Source organism: Lutra lutra, chromosome 2, assembly GCF_902655055.1.
Source record: "Lutra lutra chromosome 2, mLutLut1.2, whole genome shotgun sequence".
Taxonomy (NCBI): Eukaryota; Metazoa; Chordata; class Mammalia; order Carnivora; family Mustelidae; genus Lutra; species Lutra lutra.
The window spans coordinates 23,917,039-23,937,815 of record NC_062279.1 but is presented as its reverse complement, the minus strand read 5'-3'; the positions used below and the strand labels follow the sequence as shown (position 1 = coordinate 23,937,815).

Below are 20,777 nucleotides of genomic sequence, written 5' to 3'. Positions count from 1 at the left end.
GTATTGACAGGAGGATGATGTGAGTAAAGGTTCTTTAGGGAGGCAGTATGTGTATTTCTAGGGAGGCAGTATGTGTATTTCTAGGGAGGCAGTATGTGTATTTCTAGGGAGGCAGTATGTGTATTTCTAGGGAGGCAGTATGTGTATTTCTAGGGAGGCAGTATGTGTATTTCTAGGGAGGCAGTATGTGAAATGTGTATTTCAACTCTTCTTGCCTATTCAAAGCCTTTGCTCCAGAAATACCACCCTTGCCCTGCCTGCCTCCCTCACTTTTTCCCCTCTTCTACTGAATACTCCCTTCAGCATACACATGTTGGCATTCTTCCAGCCTTAGGTTTCCTGTCCTACTTCTCCAATTAGCTACTCTTCCTTTCCTCCCCGCTTTGTCTCTTGCATTCATTTCCTGTCTCTGATTTCCTCTACTTCAGTAGGTTCTCCCCTCTACCACCCCACTAAAACTGCTTACCAAGGTCATCGATGACCTCTTTGTTGCTAAATTCAAAGGTTAATTCTCAGTTTTCATCATACAGCATCTGACACAGTCAGTAACTCTTTTTTCCTTAAAATAATTTTCTCAGTTTCTAAGACCTCACTTTCCTGGTTTTCCTTTTACTCTTCTGGCATTCTTTGTACTTTTGCTGATACTTCTTTGCCAGTCCTCAGATCTTGTCTCTTTTAAAAATCTATAATCACTTCTTCGATGATCTCATCTGGCCTTTACATATTATAAATATACTGACAAATACAAAATTTATACATCTAGCCTTCTGAAATAATATAAATTCCACAAAGCGGGAATTTTTAAGGGGTACAATTCAGTTTCCCCAGTTTCTTGCTTGTAGTAAGTTCTTCAATATTTGCTAAATAAATGAATGCATGAATGTGGTTGTAAAACTTAGTACAATTATTAAATAATAATTCTTTTAAAAATTAAAGCATATTAAAAATAAAAAATCAGGGGCACCTGCGTGACTCAGTGGGTTAAGCCTCTGCCTTCAGTGCAGGTCATGGTCTCAGGGTCCTGGGATCCAGCCCCGCATCTGGGCTCTCTGCTCAGCAGGGAACCTGCTTCCCGCTCTCTCTCTGCTTGCCTCTCTGCCTACTTGTGATTCTCTCTCTCTCTCTCATTCTGTCAAATAAATAAATTAAATCTTTAAAAAAAATCAAAAGTTATCTGGCATTAATGTAATTGACTTCAGAACTGTGGGATGGAGAAGGCAATACAGTTAAACATGTTCAATAGTTTGCCTTGTGTGTGTAACCACTTATAGAAACAGGATGTATAACTTTCAAGCCACCATAGAGAGAGAAAAGAGAAAAAATAGGACCAATCTAATGTCAGGGCATAAGGAGAAAAAAATTACACATGTAATACAGCAAAAACAGATGTAGATATGTCAATAAATATGAGTGGGTTAGACTCATTAAAAAAGAGCAACTCAAATTTTTAAGAAGCCATATAAACATTCCTTATAAGAGTCAGAGTGAGACACTGCCCAAGTGTTTGAAAATATACAAAATTAAGGGCCAAAAGCATTCAATGGGACAAAGAAAAATTCACCAAGAAGACATTACACACATAAAACAAGACAACTTAAAATTATACGATGGAAAACCTGTTCAGAAAAATGCAATTTGACCAATTCATAATCATAGCTGAGATGTCAATACATCTCTACTAGAAATGGGCAGATCAAATATAGAAACCATGTAAGAAAAAGAATCTGTGTAACAAAACAAATAAGATGTTGATTTGTTTTTAATAAACAAAATGTATCAACTGATGATAGATTAATCTTCACAAGAATATCAATAAGATAAAAATGTGGGAGTTATATAGGTTCAAAGAAATATTCACAGAATATTAGAGAGTAGTGAATATAAATTTACCAGGAGTACTTATATCAATATAGATAAGTTTCTTAAATATAATACTAAATAAAAACACGAATTATAAAAAGATACTATCAAATAAGTATATATTATTCAGGGGTACACTCATTTGTAAAAAAAATTATGAAAACATGCATGGGAATGATAAAAACCAAATTTAGAACCAGTGGTTATCTCTTTGGGGAAGAGAGAATTATGATAGAGGTATATATGTTGATGGTTTATTTTTTAAGCTGTCAGTGCATATACAGCTATGCATTATATTAATATCTATTTACTGTATTTTTGAAAGTTGGATATATGTTGTTTTTAAAAAAGAAATCACTCAGGTTTTATTCCTTGCCTCATATGGAAAAATGTTAAAATTTATCAGCAAAGAAATGAACATGAAAAAGACCACTATGAAAAATTTGAGATACACTACTGTATTATTAGACAATTCTTGGGTTAAAGAAGAAACAAAAACTGAGATTACAAAGGTTTTGAAAATAAGTGACACTTAGGGACTCACAACCAGCAATCTGTGTAATTTGGTCAAGGCCACTACTGACATGGGAAAATTAATATCCTCTAATATATTTTTTAAGGTTTTTTTTTTTTAAGATTTTATTTATTTATTTGTCACAGAGAGAGGAGCGAGAGTGAGCACAGGCAGACAGAGTCGCAGGCAGAGGCAAAGGGAGAAGCAGGCTCCCTGCCAAGCAAGGAGCCCAATGTGGGACTCGATCCCAGGATACCGGGATCATGACCTGAGCTGAAGGTAGCTGCTTAACCAACTGAGCCACCCAGGCGTCCCTCCTCTAATATATATTTTAAAAAATAAGAATTTAAAATAAATATATGTATTCAACTCAAGAAGCCAAAGAAAGGATAAGATAAATTTGAAGAAAACAAAAGAGAATAATCAATAAAGATAAAAGCAGAAGTAAAAACAATAAAACAGTAAATGATTTTAATTTTAAAAAGTAGTATCTGAAAGGACCAATAAAATAGAAAAACCTCTATCAATCTGATTTTAAAAAAGAATTGAAAATGAAATAAACAATATTGAACATAAATTACAGTATATCCAGAGTTTGGGAGAGTACCCAATTATCAGATAAGAATCAGAAATCTAGAATATATTGATATAGTAACAATGTAATAATCAGTTTAAAGGCCAGAACAATAGGGACAGTATGGTCATATCTGTGTTACAAAGAAAATGATGTATATGTTTAAGTTTATAGGTCTGTAAATGTATTTTAAAGGCCTAAGATGAGAGAAAACATTTATGACCCACAAAGTAAGAATAGGATTTAATTCTTACATATCCTAGAAATCAATAGATTTTTTAAAAATGACAGAAGATATTAAAAGCCAAGTCCTAGGAAACTATAAACAAACAAAAAATTCTCTACTTCACCAGTAATCGTAGAAATGGAATTTATAACAATCATGATAAATCATTTTTTCCACACTCATGTTGGAAATAATTAAATTTGAAAGTATTAAAGGGGACACTAGAAGTCCATCATAATTGCTGACAGAAGTATATTTTGATGCAACCATTTTAAAGAACAGTTCAGTGAAATAAGTCAAGCAGAGAGAGTCAATTATCATATGGTTTCACTTATTTGTGGAGCATAACAAATAGCATGGAGGACATGGGGAGATGGAGAGGAGAAGGGAGTTGAGGGAAATTGGAAGGGGAGGTGAACCATGAGAGACTATGGACTCTGAAAAACAACCTGAGGGTCTTGAAGGGGCAGGGGGTGGGAGGTTGGGGGAACAAGGTGGCGGGTATTAGGGAGGGCACGTATTGCATGGAGCACTGGGTGTGGTGCAAAAACAATGAATACTGTTATGCTGAAAAGAAATTAAAAAAAAAAAAGAACAATTCAATAGTTGCTATTAAAACCCAGTACAATGCTAGAGACCTAGCATTGTAACATGTGCATCTACACAGAAACCTGGATATTCACTGCAGGACTATTTCTAACAGTGAAAAAATAGAAACATTCAAAATTCCCATCATGAGATAATAAATAAATTATGGCACATCAGTGAGTAGTAGTCTGTGGCCATTAAAAAGAATATGGTAGATCAGGAAGTGGTATTACCATAAGATTCACAAGACACACAGCTTGGTGGAAAAAAAGTTATGAAAGAATGGGTAAAAAAAAAAGACAGAAACCAAGGTCACACTTTAAAGAATCATAAATACACATGTATAGACTTTTTTTTTTTTTAAGATTTTATTTATTTATTTGACAGACAGAGATCACAAGTAGGCTGAGAGGCAGGCAGAGAGAGAAAGGAGGAAGCAGGCTCCCTGCTGAGCAGAGAGCCCGATGCGGGGCTCGATCCCAGGACCCTGGGATCATGACCCGAGCTGAAGGCAGAAGCTTTAACCCACTGAGCCACCCATGCGCCCCCACACGTATAGACTTTAAAAAAGCAGTGGAATGCTGTATGATTTTTTAAAAAGCAAACAACACATATATTATTAGCCTCATTTTACAAAAGAGTTACTAGTCTAATCTAGAGTAGCCTTCATCACGGTCATACAGATAGCAACTGAGTCTATGACCAGATCCAATGTTCCTTCACATCATGCAATTTGGCATGTTTGAATAAAAGTGCATTGGTTTGGGGGCACCTGGGTGGCTCAGTGGGTTAAGCCTCTGCCTTCGGCTCAGGTCATGGTCTCAGGGTCCTGGGATAGAGCCCCGCATCGGGCTCTCTGCTCAGCAGGGAGCCTGCTCTGTCCTCTCTGCCTACTTGTGATCTCCCTCTGTCAAAAAAAAAAAAAAAAAAAAAGTGCATTGGCTTTGTAATCCTTCAGGCCTATCTTCAAATGCCAACTTCACGCCTTCCTAGTTAAGTAACCTTGGAAAAAATAATCTCTCTGAACTTTAGCATTTTCAACTATAAAAAATGGGCAAATAAATATTAACTCCACAAACTATAAAGATTAAATGAAAACTTAATGAGAATAACTCCTTCTCTGTCGGACAATAGAATCTCCAATAGAATCAGTTCATCAAGAATGTCTACTCCGTTGATCAGCAGGGTCCAGAAATAGTCTTTGGCAGCTCAGCTCCATGTATAAAGTTTGAGGTATCAAATGCCTCTGTGGTACTATAAGTTGGGAATTCTTTAAATGTGTCCATGATGATAAAACTATTCCAACAGCCTGGCATTTCCTTGAGGCTCCCATCTGCCTCTACCACCTTTCTCTCAGTCTTCCTGGCTCAGTTCCAAACATCTAAATTATATAGTATGTGGTGTTCTATTTATTTAAGAGTCATGGCTGACCCTTCATGACAAAAATCTCTAGCTATGCACTGAGGCACTGTCTTCTAGGCCTGGCTACATGACTCCCAAGATAGTTTTTCTAGACTGCAACTGGAAGGAATAAGCGTAACAGATCATTAATAGTCTGGACTATTTTACCCTAAATGAATGACCTTGAACTTACCCAAATGAATTAGTTAGCTTAGGCTGCCATAACAAAATAACATGGACTGGATGGCTTAAACAATAGAAATGTATTTTCTCACAGTTTTAGAAGCTACAAGTCCAAGATCAAGGTGTCAGCATATTAAGTTTCTGATGAGAGCTGTCTACGACTTGCAGATGGCACCTTCTTTCTATATCCTCACATGCTCTTTCCGCAGTGTGTTGGGCACATTAAGAAAGTGTGAGTGCGCTCCCTGATGGCTTTTCTGAAAGGACACTAATCCATCAAATCAGGAGCCTACCTTTAGGACCTCATTTAACCTTATGACTTCCTTAGAGATCCCATTTCCAAATACAGCCATGCTAGAGGTTAGAGCTTTAATATATGAATTTTGAGGGGACACATTCAGTCCATAACACCAACCATTGAGTGACTCATCTGCCCTTTTCCTGTACTCATTCATATAGATCTTAAAAATGCTCTGGCAGGTCATTTCCCTCAAGCTGGAATTTTATTTTCTGGAAGAACTTGAAGGAGATTTTACTATTTACCCACTCTTTTGGAGCCTTTATAAACAATCATTAAGTAAGATCAGTCCTGGAGTCCTTGGCCTACCTATCCCCCAGTGGCAGGGTTTCCGGCTTACCAGTCACAACTTGAAGTTCCCTGCCCACCATCCAGCCTTGGCCTACTTGCATCACAGTGGGGGATCTCCTGCACGCCAGGTCTATCCCATGGTTCCCTGCCTGTCAACAATGGCCTAATGCACACCAGCAGGAGTTTCCAGGCTGCCAGTCCTAGCTTATGCCAGCCTCAGCCCAGGAACTCTGGAGAAAAGCTCTAGCTGTGAATACACCTTTTCTAACAAGGCCTAAATCCCAACCTAGGGAGGAAGTTTGTTCTTTCCTTAGGTTCTCTCCCTCAGCCCTAGAATAGTCTTTTGAATTTAATTCCTTCCTCGTAGCTAACCTCTTGTAAATTGTGAACAATTCTTCATATTGAACCTTATCTGTTCAAATTATTGTGTGGTTTCCAGAAGCCTGGACCCTGACACAGAAGAATTTGAGATGACTGTCACTGGGTGTTTCACAGTGCCCCCAGGAACAAGCAGAACAGAGGTACACCAGAGTCAGAGAAAGAAGCCTCTTCCGCCTACAGTACCCCCACTACACACTCTACCAGCAAAAAAAAAAAAAAATGTTTGCAAGTTCCAACACAGCATTAAAAGAGGATGAAATGAAGGGTAGCTTTGAAACTGAGGCAATCGCCTGACACCTAGTATTGTAACCTTGATGCTATCTGTACACAAAGTCCCTATTTAGGTACATTTTTAAAAAAAAGTTAACATATGCCAAGACCTTCCTATGTGCCTGACCATTTTAAGGACTCTTAATAATCCTGTAATGTGGGATGTGTGGGTGGTCAATCAAGCATCTGGTTAAGCATCTGCCTTCGGCTCCTGTCATGATCCCAGGGTTGCACTCCCCTCTTCCTCTGCCTGCCACTCCCCCTGCTTCTGTCCTCTCTCTGACAAATAAATTAAAAAAAAAAAATCTTAAAAAAAAAAAAATCCTGTAACGTAGGAACTATTACTATCCCTACTTTACAGATAAGGGAAACAAGGCATGTAAATTTAATTAGCTTTCGCAAGGTTCTCGAGTAAAAGAGCTGAGATTCAGATCTAGGTATTCTGACTCCAAAGACCACACTCTCAATCACAATGCTATATTAACTTTTGTTTCTATTGCTAAAACAAAAACAAGTGTTAGAACGTGAAGAGATCTGTCCTTTTTCTGGAGGCCACCTCCCCAACCAGTCCCATACACCATTAGTGTGGCACCATTTCCTCTCACACTCCTGGGTGCTGCTCAGAGCAGCATCACCCTTTAGACTAGAAAGCTGGTGGGCACGGAGAAAGAAACAAAACCAGAAAGTGGAGGAGGTGTTAGAGGATGAGGAAGAAGAATATGTGATGTAAACATTTCCCGATCATAGAGTGGAGAAGGCAAAGTGGAGAATTTCCTGAAGTGGAAGGGGTCATCCTCAGATGTGGATGACACTTGGGAGCCAGAAGAGAACCTGGGCTGCACTGACCTCATGGCCATTTCTACAGTCACAGAACAGTACATGGGACAGAGAAATTATATAGGAAGGCAAGTGCAAAATTGACTGATTCTGAAAATAAAGCAGAGAACAAACCAAAGAAGAAAGAAGAGCCAGAAAAGTCATGAGACTCTGCCCAGGATCTGGAGCTGGAGCAGATTAGTGGAGCTACAAACTCCAGGGCAGAGCTCATGTTCTCGATGAAATGGAAAAAATATGATGAGGATGACCTGGTCCCTTCCAAGGAAGCCAATGTCAAGTGTCCACTGGGTCACATCTTTCTATGAAGAAAGTCTGATGTGGCATTCCCACCTCTTAGAGGACGATGACAAAAGAGATGACAAGAATTAACTCTCCTGAATACCAGCCCGTCACACCTGACTGTGGGTTTCACGTGGAGAGGGAAGGAGTTCTACTTGTATTGACACCACAGAGGAGATGTCCTTTGAAGAGCAGTACTTAGAGCCACCCAAAGGAATATAAAGCCTTCCCAGCTGTGTACTTTGCAGACTCATCCCAGGGGAGAGGAAGGAGGAGATGCGCTGCAAGGCAGCTCATTCTGTACTTTGGTGAGAAAAACAGAAGGCCTCCCATGAAGGACAAAACTTGCAGAATGCACGTATAGGAGAGCAAGCGATACTGCAGATCTTCAAAGAGCATCTCTACAACGCACAGCCTGCTTTCCAAGGGTTAACTCTGCATTTTTACAGTGTAGCATGTCTATAGTTTTGGAGGGTCAGTGGTATACCATTCAGGGGTAGGAGGGATGGGACAGGAAGGAAGGGAGACAGGAAGCATCGTTTTTGTTAAAACTTGGGGCCTGATGGTGAAACACTGGAAAGAACAACCTAATAACAATTTGGTTTTATGTCCAGAATATTTTATCTTTAAAAAACATGTCACTGGCTACCTAAATGAAGACTTGTGAGACTCTAAAAGCTGTGAAGACCTGAAACTTCTTTTTTTGTTTTTTTGTTGTTGTGTTTTGTTAGTTACCATACGGTGCATCATTAGTTTTGGATGTAGTGTTCCATTATTCATTGTTTGTGTATAACACCCAGGGCTCCATGCAATCCGTGCCCTCCTTAATACTTGTCAAGGTGTCCCCTTCCTGAGCTTAATGCTGTTCCCAACAAAGAGCTATATGCCAGTTAGTAAGTCAGGAGGGACAGTTTTATTGGAACATACACCAGGCAATTGTTCTTAGAAGCACTAATCCTTGACGTTGATAAGACCCTTTTTTTTTTTTTTCAATTATAAAGTTTTAAATATCAGCTTGTTCATCCAAGCAAATGGCTGAGGTATTTGTGGAGAGGAAGAGGGTGGAATAGAAGGTGGGAGAGTAGGGAAAGAAAGGCCCATGCTCTTAGAATGGAAAGCTCTTGGAGCCGCTCTCCTTTTTGAACTTTGAACCCCGAAACCATTGGTACGGGCACTGACAGCACAAGTTCACAGGAACAGTTTAAGGGTTGAAGGATTTTAAAAGCCCTAGACTCAGGAAGAGATTAAGCTTTCATACTGGGACAGTGGTTCACTTTAAAACACCAAGAAAATTTCTTTCTAATCCTAGGAATTACCTAATACCCAAAATGCTGTCTTGAATCATAAGATCCATCAGTTCTCGACATTGTCTAGACCTATACCTAAAAGTCCATTGTCAAATCTTTTTAGGCATATGTTAGGCATCTGTGAAAACTTCATTTAAATGTAAACTTTGTACCATGCCATCAGTTTTGGTCTTAAAACTATAGATTAAAAAAAAAAGTGAAGAGAAACTCTATTAGAGGCTAAAGTTCTTTAATATTCCTGTTAAAAAAGACAGCACACTTAGATAGCATTTATCTCTGAAGGAAACTATAAACAAATATGTCAAAATGTTAACAAGTAGTAATTCTGAATGCTGGACGACACAGTTCACCCTTTAACAGAGGTTTGAACTGCACAGGTCATTGATCCATGGATTTTTTTTTTTTTTTCGATAAATACAGTACAGTACTATAAATATATTTTCTCTGCCTTATGATCTTCTTAATATTTTATTTTTAATTTAATATTTAATAAATATTAAATATTACTAAATATTAAAATATTTAATAATATTTTCTTTTCTCTAGCTTATTTTGTTGTGAGAATAAAATAAGGTGTACGTATATTGTAATAATTTACATATAATACAAGCCACATAAAAAACAGGTGTTAATCAACTGTTTATATTATCAGTAAGGCTTCTGGTATACAGTAAGCTATTAATAGTTACATTGGGGGGGAACTCAAAAGTTATATGCGGATTTTTGACTGCACAGGGGGTTGGTGCCCATAGTCCTACATTATTCAAGGGTCAGCTGTATAATTTTATATATCTTTTAAATTTGACAAAAACAACTTTAAAAAGGGCATGTAAGAAAGGAGCACTATTTAAAGGTATATAATCTTGGGGTGCCTGGGTGGCTCAGTGGGTTAAGGCTCTGCCTTGGGCTCGGGTTGTGGTCCTGGGATTGAGCCCCGCATCCGCATCCGGCTCTCCGCTCAGCGGGGAGCCTGCTTCCCCGCCCCACTCCCGCCTGCCTCTCTGTCTACTTGTGATCTCTGTCTGTCAAAAAAAAAAAAAGTATATAATCTTAAGAATTATTCAGTTTTTCAGTTGTAGAAATTATTATTGAAAAAGATAAACAAGTTTTAAAAATCATTTAATATTACCTAGTTTTGGCACTTTATTCCCATTACATTGACATTTGACTTTCAGAGAGAACTTAAATGTCCCTGAATTTAAAATGAATGAAAGGTGGCACCTGGGTGGCTCAGTGGGTTAAAGCCTCTGCCTTCAGCTCAGGTCATGATCTCAGGGTCCTGGGATCGAGCCCCGCATCGGGCTCTCCGCTCAGCAGGGAGCCTGCTTCCCTTCCTCTCTCTCTGCCTACTTGTGATCTCTGTCTGTCAAATAAATAAATAAAAATCTTAAAAATAAATAAATAAATAAAATAAAATGAATGAAAGTTGAGAAGGCATTATCTGGGACAAAGTTTATAAAACTGGTGTTTTAATTTATAAAACAGATTTAAAATATATATACAATGGAATATTACTCAGCCATGAGAAAGAATGAAATCTTGCCATTTACAAATGGAGCTAGAGGTATAATGCTGAGTGAAGTAAGTCAGAGAAAGACAAATACCATGTGAGTTCACTCATATGTGGAATTAAGAAACAAAACAGGGCGCCTGGGTGGCTCAGTGGGTTAAGCTGCTGCCTTCGGCTCAGGTCATGATCTCAGAGTCCTGGGATCGGGCTCTCTGCTCAGCAGGGAGCCTGCTTCCTCCTGTCTCTCTGCCTGCCTCTCTGCCTGCTTGTGATCTCTCTCTGTCAAATAAATAAATAAAATCTTTAAAAAAAAAAAAAAAGAAGAAACAAAACAAACAGGCAAAGGGGAAAAAAAGAGAAAGACAAATCAAGAAAGAGACTCTTAACAGTAGAAAACAAACCGATGGTTACCAGAGGGGAGGTGGGTGGGAGACAGGTGAAACAGGTGATGGGAGATTAAGGAGGGCACTTGTTGTGATGAGCACTGGGTGATGTATGGAGTTGTTGAATCACTATGTTGTACACCTGGAACTAATATAATACTGTATGTTAACTAACTGGAATTAAAATAAAAAATTAAGTTTAGAGAGGATAAAAAAGATGGGAACATTTAAAGCAACAAGTTATAATCAAATAAAATATTAGGAAGGATAAAGTGATTGTAAGATTAAACAACTATTATAGCTGAAATGGACCTTACAAATTCAAATCAATCATCCCTACCTACGACATTTCATAGAATAACCCTGAATGGTTAAATGACTCAGTTACTGTTACAAAGACAGATGGTGGCAGAGCCCCAAAACTGAACCTCTCTACACACCCTATCTCACTTGAGATAGAAACATTTTTAAAGGCATAATTAATATGAACACTCTAACTTTGTTCTGAAGGTTTTCTAGTTAGAGACTTTTATGTGGGGATTCAGTTTCATTATCTAAGAAAGTCTGAAATATTCCCATCTAGAAAGTTACCAGTGAAGAAAGACAAAAAAGCTGATGCTCAAAGAAACAGACTAAGTTCTTCTCTATCTCCAAATACAGAACTATGTAGTGTTTATTTGCAGGAACCATCGCAAGCTCATAAATTTCTAGCAGATTATAGAGTGTATACCTGGAAAGTAGGTCTTGATTAGGCTCAAAGAGGTGGTGGTTGTAGAGATTAGGTCAATGAATTTCTCCTACCACAAGGAAACCTGTAAGACTTGAGGTAGGAAAGCAGATTCTCCTTCAGGTTTTATCAGTGCAGTGAGATTATTTTTGCAGACTGAAATTTACTTAGATTACCTGAGGACAATATAAAATCTACACATTAAATATGATATACATACTTTCAATTAAAATTCCTATTTAAACTTGAGGAGTTATCAGTTCTTTTTTTTTTTTTTAAGATTTTATTTATTATTTATTTGACAGACAGAGATCACAAGTTGGCAGAGAGAGAGGAAGGGAAGCAGGCTGACTGCCAAGCAGAAAGCCCAATGTGGGGCTCGATTCCAGGACCCTGGGATTATGACCTGAGCCGAAGGCAGAGGCTTTAACCCACTGAGCCACCCAGGCGCCCCGGAGTTATCAGTTCTTATAATGAGAATTAGAAAGTTAAGGATATGATGTTTGAAGTAGTTGGTGGTACAAAAATATATTAATTATAGGAGTGCCTGGGTGGCTCAGTGGGTTAAAGCCTCTGCCTTCGGCTCGGGTCATGATCCCAGGGTCCTGGGATCGAGCCCCAGGTCGGGCTCTTTGCTCAGCAGGGAGCCTGCTTCTCTGTCTCTCTCTGCCTGCCTCTCTGCCTACTTGTGATCTCTGTCTGCCAAATAAATAAAATCTTAAAAAAAAAACAAAAAAAATATTAATTATATTAATGAAGTCACTCTTCTTCCTAGGCATACAGCTAGAGTATACTTCCCAGTATCTCTAGCACATATATGTGGACATATGACTCAGTTTAGAAAATGTAATAGGAATGGTAGTGATGCCTGGCCCATAAAATCTTGCCACAAGAAGGCTCCTTCTATGCTTCATCACCCCTTTTTGGCTAACTGGTATGGTGACACCCTGAGTAACCTTGGAAGCTACTTGTTGAAGATGGCAGAGTCACCATCACTCTAGATGCCTGAATGACAAGCAATGGAGGAGAACCACATGCAGGCGTTTTCCTATCAACCCTACACAACCCGAGAATTATTACATAAACAATAAGTAAGCTTTTATCAGGTTAATCCACTGAAACTTGAGGGTCTGTGTGTTACTACAAACTAGCTTATTCTGGGCATTCTGGGCGGCTGGGTAGCTCAGTCAGTTAAGCGTCTGCCTTTGGCTCAGGTCGTGATCCTGGAGGGCCAGGTTCGAACCCCACAGTGGCTCCCTGCTCCCTCTGCTCGCACGTACATGCTTGCTCTCTCACTCACTCTCTCTCAAATAAACAAAAAATCTTTAAAACTAGCCTACCCTAACAAAATCATATTTGAATCTAATTCTGTATATAAAATTGACCTGAATCTTAGAAATGATGTGAATGTCTTAACAAGAAGCAGAAAATGAAAGCTTACAATTAGATAATCTGGTGTTACTTTTTTTTAAGATTTTATTTATTTATCTATTTGAGAGAGACAACAAACAAGTGGGGTGGGGGGCAGAGGAAGAGGGAAAGAGAATCTCAAGTAGACTCCTCACTGAGCACAGAGCCCAACGTGGCACTGGATCCTATGACTTGAGATCATGACCTGAGCTGAAATCAAGAGTCAGGTGCTTAACTGACTGAGTCACAAAGGTGCACCAACAATCTGGTATATCTTTCTGGAGAAGAGTACACTGTTGGACTGTGATATATTCTAAAAATTAAGGAAAACCTATCCAAGGATTTTATGTGGCCGAGGATAGAATGTTTACTTTTTCAAGACTCTTTTTTCATCAGTAAAAACTGGTCTTAAATATACTCCCAAGTTTAACATTCTTATGGAACTAAATAAACGCGGTCAGCTGTCTTTTATCAATCAATTTTATTTATTTTTTAATTTATTTTTATATTTTTGTCACTGAGACGATGAAGGTACTCTGCCCTTCTCTGCCACCAACTTCACCTAGGCACCAATATCGGCGAAATAAATTCTTGATCACTGACGCTGATGAAGGTAAATATGCCCTGGTTATAGCACTTAACCACCTTGCCAACGGCAACTTGTATGCATTCCTATTCACTTTTTTTTTTTTTTAAAGATTCCATCTATTTATTTGACAGAGAGAGATCACAAGCAGGCAGAGAGGCAGGCAGAGAGAGAGGAAGGGAAGCAGGCTTCCTGCTGAGCAGCGAGCCCGATGCGGGACTCGATCCCAGGACTCTGGGACCATGACCTGAGCCGAAGGCAGCGGCTTAACCCACTGAGCCACCCAGGCGCCCCCTATTCACTTTTAAAGAGGACTTTGAGACATAACTCATGGTTATTTCCTCATCACCCCAAATCATGTCAGAGAGAATGTCAGCATTCAATCTCATCCATCTAATAACTTAGCCTCAAAGCTCTCTGACTTCCCAACTTCAAAACTCAAGAAAAAAAATTCTATCTCTACAATACATTATCACCTAGAACTGCTCCATCTCTTCGGCTACTGGGCACTGCTGGAGAAAAATTATTAACTCCAAACTCCTTTCTCTAGTTTTGCAGGAAGATATCTTTATTCCTATGGAACTAGGACTGTGGGAAAGATAATGTGGGAAAGATAAAGGCAAATTTAGTTCTGAGGAAGTAATAAACTGAGCAAATTTACTTCTGATCATTTTCTCTGTGAAAATGGAGGTCATTTGCTTGAGACAGAACCAAACGAGGTGTGCTACTAAGTAGCTGTTGTAGGGTTAGAAATGGAGGTGTGGGGGGGGGGAGCACCTGGGTGGCTCAATGGGTTAAAGCCTCCGCCTTCGGCTCAGGTCATGATCTCAGGGTCCTGGGATCGAGCCCAACATCCGGCTCTCTGCTCAGCAGGGAGCCTGCTTCCTCCTCTCTCTCTGCCTGCCTCTCTGCCTACGTGTAATCTCTGTCAAATAAATAAAATCTTAAAAATAAATTAAAAAAAAAAAGAAAGAAATGGAGGTGTCGGGACATCTTAAAAGATTGTTAAACATGTCTCCTTGTCACAGGTTTCTGTTTCCTAAGAGTTTATACCTAGATAGAATTTCTGAGTTATTAGACATGTGAATCTTCAATTTACTATATAATGTCAACCTGTTTTCCAAAGATTTGTACTCCTACCAACAGAGTATAAGAATTTTTGTTGCCAAAAGTTATTGTCAATTTTTTAAAAATTTCACCAATCTAATTGCTAAGAAATGGTTCTTCATTATAGTTATAATTGCATTTCCCTATTATTAATAATGTTGATCATCTTTTCATGTGTTTGGTCTGCTGAGTATCTTTCCCTTAAATGGCCTGTTCAAACCCCCTGTCCATTTTTCTATTGTGTCATCTTTTCTAAAAAATGATTTGCAGGGCACCTGGGTGGCTCAGTTGGTTAAGCATCTGCCTTCAGCTCAGGTCATGATTCCAGGGTCCCAGAATCAAGTCCCACGTTAGGCTCCCTGCTCAGCGGGGAATCTACTCCTCCTTCTCCCTCTGTCCCTCCCCCAGTTCATGCTCTCTCTCTCTCTCTCTCTCAAATAAATAAATAAAATCTTTTTAAAAATAAATAAAAAAATAAAAAATGATTTGCAGATCATTTCCATTTATTTTGGAAATTCTTTGCAAGTGCTATGTATTATTAGTATCTTCTGGCATTCCAAGACTTCTATTTTATTAGATATTTTTGTTTTAATGAAGTGAAATGTAGCAGTATCTCCCATTCTGGATTGTGCTATTTGTTTTGTTTTGCAAATCCTCCCCCAACCTAGGGCCAAAGTTTTACCATCATATATAGTCCTCTATGTATCTTGAGTTTTTTTTTTTTTTTAAATCACATTTAGGATTCTAATCAACCTCTATTATTATGGCATGAGGCAGACATCTAATTTTATTTTTGTTTCCCACACAGAACACTTCACCTTTAATCAAGCCTTATTGTCTTCCATATCACTGTAGCTCAATATTTGAGGACCACCTTATTTAAACTCCTTTCAGCACAGTAATAATAACTATTTTTGTTGTAGTATGTAGTCAATGTTTAAGAATTACTTCATTTTTGAGGCGCCTGGGTGGCTCAGTGGGTTAAAGCCTCTGGTCGGGACGTGATCCCAGGGTCCTGGGATCGAGCCCCACATGGGGCTCTCTGCTCAGAGGGGAGCCCACTTCTTCCTCTCTCTCTCTCTGCCTGCCTCTCTGCCTACTTGTCTGTCAAAGAAATAAATAAAATCTTTAAAAAAAAAAAGAATTACTTCATTTTTTTTACCAACTTTGTATTCACCATTCCTTCTTGAATTTCAACCTTCATTTTTTATGTTCATGTCTTCCTCATATCCATTCTTTAGTAATTCTTTTAATAACGATCTGAAGCTGTCCCAATTTTAGAAAAATGATTTTATCCTCATTCCTAAATGACAATTTACCTAGGCATAGAAATCTAAGATGGCAATTACATTCTCTCAGCATTTTGAAGACATATTATACTGTCTTCTGAATTCTATCTATTGTCACAAATTAGTCTTCAATCAGACCAGCTACTATTCCTTTGTACAAATCTGGCCTGCTTCTCTTTATCTTTGATTTTACAGTTTTACTACAATCTGGCTAACTACAGATTTATTATTATTTATCTCATCCAGGACAGTTTTTACTTCCTAAATCTGGGGATTAACATCTTTGGTCCTTTCTGAGAACTGTTCAACCATTTCCCTTAGAATATCACCTATCTCATTCTCTCAGTTTGTACCCACAATAGACAAATTTTAGACCCAGTCTATTTTCCATGTCTATTATTCTCCTTAATATTTACCATTTCTTTAAAAGTGTTACATTCTGTGCAGTTTCTTCAAAACTATCATCCAGATTACTAATTGCCTCTTCAACTAAATTTTATATGCTGTCTTACCTATCCAGCCTTCAAGGACTATATTTTACATGTGTAGAAAGTCTTTATTGATTTTTTTTCACTGATTTTTCATTACCTTTAATCATTTTATTTATTTTTTTTAAAGATTTTATTTATTTATTTGACAGAGAGAAATCACAAGTAAGCAGAGAGGCAGGCAGAGAGAGAGGAAGAAGCAGGCTCTCTGCTGAGCAGAAAGCCCGATGTGGGGCTCGAACCCAGGACCTGGGATCATGACCTGAGCCAAAGGCAGCGGCTTTAACCCACTGAGCCACCCAGGCGCCCCACCTTTAATCATTTTAAATACACTTAACTTACAGATTCAACCAAATTATCCTATTTTTTTAATTGTTAGGAATCCACTCAGTTTATTAACTCTTTTTTAATAAAACTTCATATATTTTATACTTTGGGATTATGAGTTTACCCTCTTCCAGACCTTTTCTGTAGGAATTACATATGGCCAATGTTCACACTATTTCCCTCCAAAAAAGTTTTGTATTTCTGTCAGTGACATCAGCTTTTTCTCTGTTTGGGTAACATAAATTCTGACTCTGAAACCATATGAGGTAGTGAGGGATCATGTTTATACATTCTCAGAAAATGTCTTTTTCCACCTGGAGTCCAGACACCTTAGAGGTTTCCCTATCATCACACTAGGAGAACGATTTTTTTTCTAGTCCATTCTTTTGAAGAGGGCTCTGGGTGTCTCAATTTCAACTTACTAAGGTCTTGTTTCCATTCCCAAACAGGCATTAAAATCCCAAGTGTCTACAATTTTAGGAATAATAATCCATTGCTTGCCCAAGTAAGTCACAGCTCACGCTGTTCTAGTAACTAGTTTCCTCTTTATTTCTGCACCTGGCAATTTTCCTTAATGTCTTAATTCTACAGTATGTTATTTAAAAGGATGTTTAAAATATTTTTATGACAGATTATATAGTATGCTGTATTGTTAAAACCAGAAGTCTAAACCATTTATTTTATTAAATGGGTATTCCATAAGTTATTTATGAGCATTTTCATTTCACTTAAAAGAAAAAAAAGCCATTTTCCTAATACAACATACTTCATATCTAAGAAAAATAGATAGATACCTATTACTCATTCTCTAGTTTTTCCTTAGAAAGGAAACAGATTTTTAGCTAGGTACAACAGCACAAAGAATAAAGGTTACATTCATCAGGTTTTACTGTAGTTAGCTATATAAGCTAAGTAAAAATGACTATTTTGACTAAATTGTGGCCAGTAAAATGCAAACGAAAGTGATTTTTGAGACTTCCTGAAAGGCCCATAGAAAAGGAGCTGACTCTGCTATTCAGAGCCCAGGTAAGTAAAGGCTAAGTGACTCGTTTCTCCTGATCCCAAGCCATCTGCTCCCATGCCACCTTATTTTCACTTGATTCAACCAATCTTATTTCTATAATCTCTTTAATCCCTGAGTTTAAAGTTGTTGTAGAGGGCATTCGTAAGTAGAAATGGGTAAGCAGATCACTGTAGAGGGAGGAAGTATGGGAAAGGAAAGGGTGGAAGCTCTATATTTTCCCAAGCTCAACAATTTCATGAAGATCACAGTCGCTTTTAGATTAGGATATAGTGCTGTGACTTACTCAGTAGGATACCATGGTGCCTTTACAGATTTTTCTAGGTTAGGTACCTCAGACCCCTCTGTCTGTCAAAACCCTGATGCCTGGGGCGCCTGGGTGGCTCAGTGGGTTGAGCCGCTGCCTTCGGCTCAGGTCATGATCCCAGGTCCTGGGTTCGAGCCCCGAGTCGGGCTTTCCACTCAGCGGGGAGCCTGCTTCCTCCTCTCTCTCTGCCTGCCTCTCTGCTTACTTGTGATTTCTCTCTGTCAAATAAATAAATAAAATCTTTAAAAAAAAAAAAAAACCCTGATGCCTAATACTAGTACCAAAGGACTTAAACTCACTCCCTAGGGAACCACTCTGCTATCTTACAATTAAGAAAGCACAGCTGCAGATACTTGAATTTTACAGTATATTTAAGAATACTACTTTCTCAAAAAAGAAAGAAAAGAGAGAGAGAATGGCACTTTTCTATAGAATCTAAGAAACCTTCCTTAATGAAACCTATCACCAAAATATGAAAAAGACATGTTTCTAGAACTCCTCTATCAGCCTATAATCAAATAATATACCCTCGGGTCCCTGGGTAACTTCTGTTCTTACTTATCTGACATTCAGATAATCCCTCTGTAGTTCACTCCTCCATATCCTTCCAATTTTCACCGTTCTACTGAAGATCAATGTGCAAGCCAAGCTCTGGCTTTCACCATGTTCTGAATTCTGCTGGGCGGCGGATGTGGATAAAATACCTAAGACACAAAGAGCTACTCTCCTATTAATTTGCCAGCAAATGGCAGTCACATTGATGTTTGCCTGCTTGCCTGCAGTTTTACAAATTTTTAAAATAAGTATTATAATAATTCAGGATAATTCGGGATAAGTTCTAGATCCTAGTTCAGGATAAGTTCTAGATTTTACTTATTTGGTGATAATATGAAATATTTTTGATAATTAAATATTTAGTTCATAATATCACCCGGTATTTGTGCTTCTTATAAAATTTAGAATATTAGATTCATAGTATGAATTAAAGATTTTAATCTTACTTCCCAAATAGGATGTATTCACTTTGATTAAGTCTGTGTTATAAAATACTTGAATCAAAATTCTTATCTAACTTTGAAGATGATGACAAAGTAATCACCAGGGCTGGCAAATCAGGGAACAGGACAGGCATATGCAACAATACATGTACACAGTACTGGACCAAAAGGTTACTAAGACTGGATTCTTTACTAAGAGGACATAAAATCCTAATATGATCCATTTATTGGGAAAGGAATCAATAGGGAGAAAGCCATATGACAACAAAAGTTCAGGTTACACTGATCTCCCTTCACCATAAACCCTAGTCCAAAAGCTGCCTATGACTCACCACAGGACGCTATCATTAAGTTTGATGGTAATAGCCTCAAAACCTGTCTTAATCCCTTGGGGATGATAAGTCAATGTGCTTGTATATATATGGAGAATAACAAGTGACCTTCCATCTTTAGAGTAGTAAGAATAAAATTAAAGTACAGTTGACCCTTGAAAAATGTGGAAGTTAGGGGCACCAAACCCTGTACAGTTGAAAATCCATGGATAACTTTTAATTGCCACAAAACCTAACAACCAATAGCCTCCTGTTAACAGAGCCCTGAAAGTCAAGTAACAATTGTTTGGTACGTTATGTGTATTCTATACTAGATTCTTACAATATAATAAGCTGAAGAAAAGACAATGTTTTAAGAAAATCATAAGGAAGAGAAAATATATTTACAGTACTGTATTTATGGAAAAAAAAAATCTGTGTATAAATGGACCTGCACAGTGCAAACCCCTGTTGCTAAGGACCAACTGCATTTGGAAGAAGTTTAGATGATCCTATTTGAATATAACTAATTTTAACAGGTTGGAGCTAGCTTAAACTGGACATAACCTATGGAGCCTTTCTGACCTGATGTGAAACTGGTTAGGAAAAACCCATTTTGAATTGTTCCCAGCAACTGAATAATCCATTATATCCCTTCCAGAGAAAGAGATAATCCAAATATCTCATCTCATCAGTCAATATTTACATATCAATTAGACATCATCCTTATCAAAAAGCAGAAAAAAATCGAATTATTTGAAATTCTTTTATATACACTTTCTGTATTCTAAATTCTGGAGCTGGAGTATTAAATGAATAAAAGGTAACCTAGTGAATAGGGAAAAAGCAAAAAACTTGGATTCTACTTTCCCAATTTGGAAAAGTAACTCTTCGATGAAAATACACTTACTATGCTAATCAATTAAATGATACAGCACTAAATTTCCACATTTTATTTTGCTTATATAATCTATCAATATGTCAAAGCATTAAGGAGTAAAGGTTACTTAAAAAGCAGAGGAGAGGGCACCTGGGTGGCTCAGTGGGTTAAGCCTCGCCTTCGGCTCAGGTCATGATCTCAGGGTCCTGGGATGGAGCCCCGAATCGGGCTCTCTGCTCAGCAGGAAGCCTGCTCCCCCCTCTCTCTCTGCCTGCCTCTCTGCCTACTTGTGACCTCTCTCCCTCTCTCTGTCAAATAAATAAATAAAATCTTTAAAAAAAAAAAAAGTAGAGGAGAAACATATCTAGAAAATCTGTTTAGTACACAAAAGACTAGGCATTCTCTTTAATGCTAGAGAGATAAT

General features: G+C 38.0%; 1 protein-coding gene and 1 pseudogene across 3 annotated transcripts in view; one reads left to right on the top strand and one right to left on the bottom strand.

Moving 5' to 3' along the window:
• Nucleotides 1-20,777, bottom strand: part of MICU3 (mitochondrial calcium uptake family member 3) — a 114,331-nt gene that overhangs the window by 83,140 nt on the left and 10,414 nt on the right. The gene's annotated exons all lie outside the window — the stretch shown is intronic.
• On the top strand, nt 15-7,792 carry LOC125093817 (chromobox protein homolog 1-like; annotated as a pseudogene).